Source organism: Zingiber officinale, chromosome 11A, assembly GCF_018446385.1.
Source record: "Zingiber officinale cultivar Zhangliang chromosome 11A, Zo_v1.1, whole genome shotgun sequence".
NCBI lineage: Eukaryota > Viridiplantae > Streptophyta > Magnoliopsida > Zingiberales > Zingiberaceae > Zingiber > Zingiber officinale.
The window spans coordinates 72,337,726-72,343,846 of record NC_056006.1 but is presented as its reverse complement, the minus strand read 5'-3'; the positions used below and the strand labels follow the sequence as shown (position 1 = coordinate 72,343,846).

The 6,121-nt window shown below is 33.1% G+C and overlaps 1 pseudogene; it reads right to left on the bottom strand.

Moving 5' to 3' along the window:
• Positions 1-756: 756 nt before the first annotated feature.
• On the bottom strand, positions 757-4,250 carry LOC122032459 (annotated as a pseudogene).
• Positions 4,251-6,121: the final 1,871 nt, after the last annotated feature.

Below are 6,121 nucleotides of genomic sequence, written 5' to 3'. Positions count from 1 at the left end.
TAGCTAATTGTTATACGATTGTAACAAAATTATAAAAATTTAAAATATAAATATTATTATATTAAAATATTTTTTTTCTCAATTTAATTAAAATTATTTAAACTTCATTAGGACAAATGACTATAATAATATTTATAATGTTGTTACATTGACCATTAGAATTTCACCCATTTAAAGTTGTTAAATTGACCATTCATTATTAAATATGAAATGTCTTTTTGAGTTTTTACCCACTAAAAAGGGAAGTATGCCCATCTTAAAATCCGAGGTCAGATTCTCTGATTCAAAAAATCTGATTCAAGATTTTTTTTTGACAAGAAGAGACCTTATAAATTTATTAGAGAGGTGAGCTAACCCTACCTATTTAACAAGTGAAATACAATCCACCCCACCAATAAATACAAGGGTCCAAAATTAATCCAAGGATCTTAGATCAAGGATCCCTGTCCTACAATCTCTACCAAAGTAATGGTTATGAAAGGATTAAATATAACAATTTTAATAATAAAAATATCAATTTACTTCATTGTGATTTTTTTTTTGTCAATTATAACATTTTACGAATGAAAACAGTTTTTTAAAATAATAATAATAATAATAATAATAATAATTTCTGTTGAGTAAAAATACATTATAAAACTAATTTCCTAAAAAATATTTAATAAAAAAAAACAAGTGGAGCCTAAAACGTACTTAAGTGGGTAGTGATGTATACCATCTCATCATCACCAATATGATTCTATTTAGTCCACTACAAGGAGAGTCATCCACCAAATAAATCTTATTCCTCCACGAGTTCTAAAAGCCAAGCCAATCTCCAGTGCTTGCCTTGTTCTTGTACAACAGAAACAGAACACGAACCATACACGCTAGCTAGTTAGGATGCCGTTCTTAACCATGATGAATTAAGATGATGAACCACAGACGAAATTATGATACTGAGACAACATGCTCTACGAAACACTTGATGAAGCATCAAAGCTGCATCCATTCTTGCAACGTTGGCGCAGCTACTCCTATATTTTTCATGTCTCTGATATTTTCTGTTTCATATAGGCACTTATTGTTGAGTTATGCACGATAAGAACTTCAGAAAAATATAAGAGAGTAAGTAATCAAAAGACGACCAACAAGGCATAGGCAAGAATGGATTGAGGAACTCACCTGAGTGAATTTGAGTAGCAGCAGCGGCAGTAGCATCGGATATCAGAGTCACAGAATGGTAATCCAGTGCAACAGCATCGAATACAGTTTGTCTAATGCAATTTGGAGTTTGAACTCCTACAAATAATAATAAAACCTCTCAGAATTTTTCGAGGAAAACTTAGTAAACAGAACTAATCATACTGCCTCATTTAATCTTGAAGTGAAAAAAAATTAGTAGTTTTCGATATACCAAATTTAATTACTTTCCACCAAATCCTTCAAACATACTTTTGGATTATATAAAGAAGCATTAAGAAATGGAGAGTGATCAAATACAAAGAGATGGTTAAGCTGCACAGCAGCCAAGTAGACTCACTCAGATTGAGGTATCTTATAAAGAATCTGGACAAAATTGACAACGAACTATTAAGATATCAAATCAAATTTAAATTCTACCAAGATTGGCATACCCTCCTAATAAAACAATTACCAATTCAAGAACTATCTTAAATGACTTGTCCTCTTAAACTTTCAAAGTTTGTCTTTGATGTTTACTTGAAAAGGACGTTTGGTTAACATTCTCTAAGTGTATCTTTTTGGTTCACAAGGATAATAGTATTTCATACTGATGTAGAAAGTTCTGCAAAGTTGTAAACTCCTGATTGCAAAATGACCTAAAATATCAACTCTGACATAATTTGGAGGTATTCTTTGTATCAGAGATTAGAAAACTTAATTTGATATGTTGTAATTATTATTCCATGAACCAAACACAAAAATACATATTTCTTTTGAAATACGTACTTCTATTTCATTATTGTCAGTTCCATTTCAAGATAACATGAAAAAAGGAACAAAAAAACTCAATGACTGAAACTGCAAGTGCCTTGTCAAACCACAAAGTGAGAAGAACAAAAGGATTTTGCCATAATATTTTACTTTGAAAGTAGCTTTTGATAACAAGAATTCATTTTCTCCAAGCAAAAAAATCAAATAAACTCAGTAATTACATATGGAATCATAAGAAAGAGAATGAACATGATAAGAAATAATCTGAGTGAGGACATAAGTTAGCTAGAGAGCGTAACTTGTTGTGATTCCAAAGATTATGGGATAGAAGTGGACAGGAAACATGAAAATCTACAAAATGCTATGGAGGAAGCCCTAAATTTGGTTAACTAAGAAAAGTTTGGAAGAATAATGTCTGCTAGTTTTTTGGTCTGCCAATTAATTTTTAGTTTGCAGGAGAAGTTAATTGCAATCAGATTGGAAGCCAGTGTCAATGTTTGTTGATATCATAGAACAAAATTGTTTGCAAGTCCTAACATACATAAGAAGCAATAATTATAGTATGCAAAATTACAAGATAAGAATTGGTGCCCTGTTTTTAAGTACATTAAGCAAAACAAGTAGTGGAAATAAATATATCATTTCTAATATTTATCACTGCTCACCGACAACAACCAGATTCTTGATTCCAGAGCCATGAAGAAGATGATGAAGATTTGTGGCAAAGAAGGCACTAAAGCGTGTCTTCACCAACTTATAGTCTCCATCTGCAATTACAAGTCCATCAACTAGCTCCGCACCAACACAACCCTTTACTGTTGGTCCTTCACCATCGGAATAGAAGCGCCTGCGAAAATGTTCCACGTCTCTTCCAAAACGATCATGTTCTCGAACAACCTGCAACTCTTAACATTTTCTTTCAATCCACAAGACTATATAATACAAAGTTAAATTTAAGTATACATGCATCAAAAGTTAGAGATATGACTTCCCATATAGCACTGGATTAAGATTTATGTATCCAAACTAGGATAGTTGGAACTAAAATGGCTAAATGATGATGATAATGATTATGTATGAACCAAAAGAAAGAATGTACCTCAAACAGTAGCTTCGCAACTATTACTTATAAAAGTGCTGACATCCCTGTATACCAAGCGTCATAAAAGCTACTCCGGGACTCGAATATCATTCTTCAGTTCGATGATAGAAATGTATAAAATCAGACCAATTATGTTAACCATGCAAATAAAAGTTCTAGTGATCATCCTCATCAATCTCAATTGTACTTTTAGAAATGATAGTAATATCAAATAAGCCTCGATTTGCAGATAATGTCAATAATTGACACAACTTAATCCTGACCAATTCATTGTGAAATCTCTCTCCTATGGGTGATTACGCTCACCCCAAGTAGCTCTCACAACCCGTTTCTAGGTTATCCGAAGGGAGGTAAATCAGCGACCATCAAGTGACAAGGGGGTGAAATCTCTGTCCTATGGAACCATAAGGGAAGAGAGTGAATAATGGAATAAAAAGTAAAATGAATGGAAGATATGAGATTATTCACGCCATTCCAACCATAGCAGGTTATTGTCCTCAAAGGAAAGTAGCCCGCCCCAATACTATACCTCGATTCTTCCATCATCTATTTGACAAACATTCTTGTTCAAAAACTGCTTATGCATTTAATTCACAGTAGTCTGCCAAAGAAGCAAGAAGCAACCTAATTCATGAAAACGTGTAGCAGAAGTTTCTTATCTCCATTCTCCCCCCTTTCCCCAAATAATTGAACTCACTAGAAATAAATGCTACCCTAAGTTTCAGGAATTTTCATCTACATCTCTCCGACTCGATTGTTTGACCAAACCCTTTGAATTTATTACATCAGATCGTGGATACAAAAAATTAATCAGAAGAATGGTGAAATATAAACAATGGTGATAAACGACGACGGACCCAAATCACCAATATGCCACGCTCCCGTGCTGCTGCAACGGCCTGGATCACGGCCGGTACGATGTCCTGGCCTCCTGCGACGAGCAACGGGCTCCCTCTCTGCGCTGAAATGAAATCCTTCTGCAAATTGATCCAAATAAAACCATAAATCGAAGCAAAAGACCAAATCAAAAGAGGATTCTTCGATTAGGCTTACCTGCATATCGATGACGAGCATCGCCGTCTCACTCCATTCTGGTGCCGCCATGGCCCTCGCTCTCGACTGCGACGAAGGAAGCAAGAAAGTAAAGTAAGCGCACATCTAACAAACCACTCATTTATCCCAATTGAATCAAATTATTGGGTCAGGTGGCGTTTGGTTCATATGTTTGGCAAGAGGGAATGAATTTATTCCAAATTAGTTGATGGGAATGAAATTAAGATTTTAGAATGAAATCTAAAAATTTGGGTATAGATGAAACTCACCCCTCCGGAATAAGAATTAAGTTTGGATGAAAATACCCTTAGTATATTTGTTCAATTTTTCTTTCATTTCACTCTCTTTCTTTGTTCTCTCTATCATACTTTCTCTTTTCTCATTCTATCATCACATTTTCGCTCTTAACATACTCTCTCATTCTCTCTCATCACACATTCTCTATCATTTTCTCTCTGTATTCTCTCTCATCATACACTCTCTCTCATTATTTTCTCTCTTCATTCTTTTATCATATTTTTTCTCTCCTCAATCTCTCTTACCATTCTCTCTCTCTCCATATTTTATCTCATCATACTTTCTCTCTCTTAATTCTCTTTTATCACACTCTCTTTCCTCATTCTCTTCATCATACATTCTCTACCATTTATTTCCACTCCTCCGATGTAAACTTTTCATTCTTCAACTAGGGACCTAATGTACTTAATTGCTCTTATTTATTAGGTACGAAAAGTCTAAAGTGAAATATAATTCCTCTACATTCAACATATTTAATTTAGAATTTAGTAAATTTTCTATCAAATTAAACATAACTCTTCGATTCATATACTTGAATCTAGTTAAATGGTGCTAAATAAAAATAATAGTATAATTTTTCTAAATTCAGTATCATTTAACTAGAATCGAGTATATCAATCGATTGATCAAGCAAAAAAAGAGCCGTGTTCAATTTGATAGAAAATATACTAGATTCTAGTTTAAATGCGCTACATTTAGGAGGAATTATACCTCATTTTGGACTTTTTTTAACCAAAAAATAGGACAATTAGGTAAATCAATGTGCTAATAATTGAAGCAAAGAAAAGTTTTCATCCATGTAAGAAGTGGGAATAAATTTTTTCTAACATAGGGACACAACACAAAATTGAGTTTGCTATTACATATTTTAGGACAATTTATAGCAATTTTTTTTTAAAAAAATATACATTTCTAATTAAATTAAATTTATTTTTGTTGCTCAAAGAGCGGGGGGGGGTAACACCTCTCAACCTCTAACGCAAAAGAAGAGGAAGAGAGAAAGAGATCACATGGAGTAATGAGACAAAGACGCACAAGAAAGAGCAACACATGAGAAAGAAGACGAAGAAGAAGAGTTACCGTGGTTTGGCGGTGCACCCACTCCACAAAATGACCGAAACTTTATTAGAATTCTCTCTACTCAAGAGAATAATATTCAATGATTCTCATAATCCAATAGGTTTACAATGATCTTTATAAATAGTGTCTAAACCCAAGATCCGATAAAATCGTAATAGATTTCTATTATGAAAACCCGTAATAGAATTCTGCTATGAAAAAATTATAACAGAATTCTGGTATAAAAAATTCTAACAAAATTTTGTTACGAAAAATCTTAACAGTTGTTTCTTCTATGACATCCCTCGCATTGACGTTCATTCAAATATGAGTCACTCATCAATAATCTCCACATTGGTGAATATTCCAGTCTTTTAGTCATCAAGTCATCTTCGAATAAAACTTCACCGTAGTGTCTTATTCCTTCACAATGTCGGACCTGTGATTTTGGAACCTGAGGCGAGCACAAAAAATGGTGCCCTCAAAATTTGACATTCATATATTTTCCAATCAACGTAAATATAACAATATTTTTTAGCATGAATTCTAGAAATAAAAGATAAAAAAATATATCATCCAAAACAATATGTCATAAGAAAATATTAATTAAGCCAAAACGATCCAAACAAAATATAAAATTCATCTTCCAACCCAATATATGTCACTTGTGTTGGA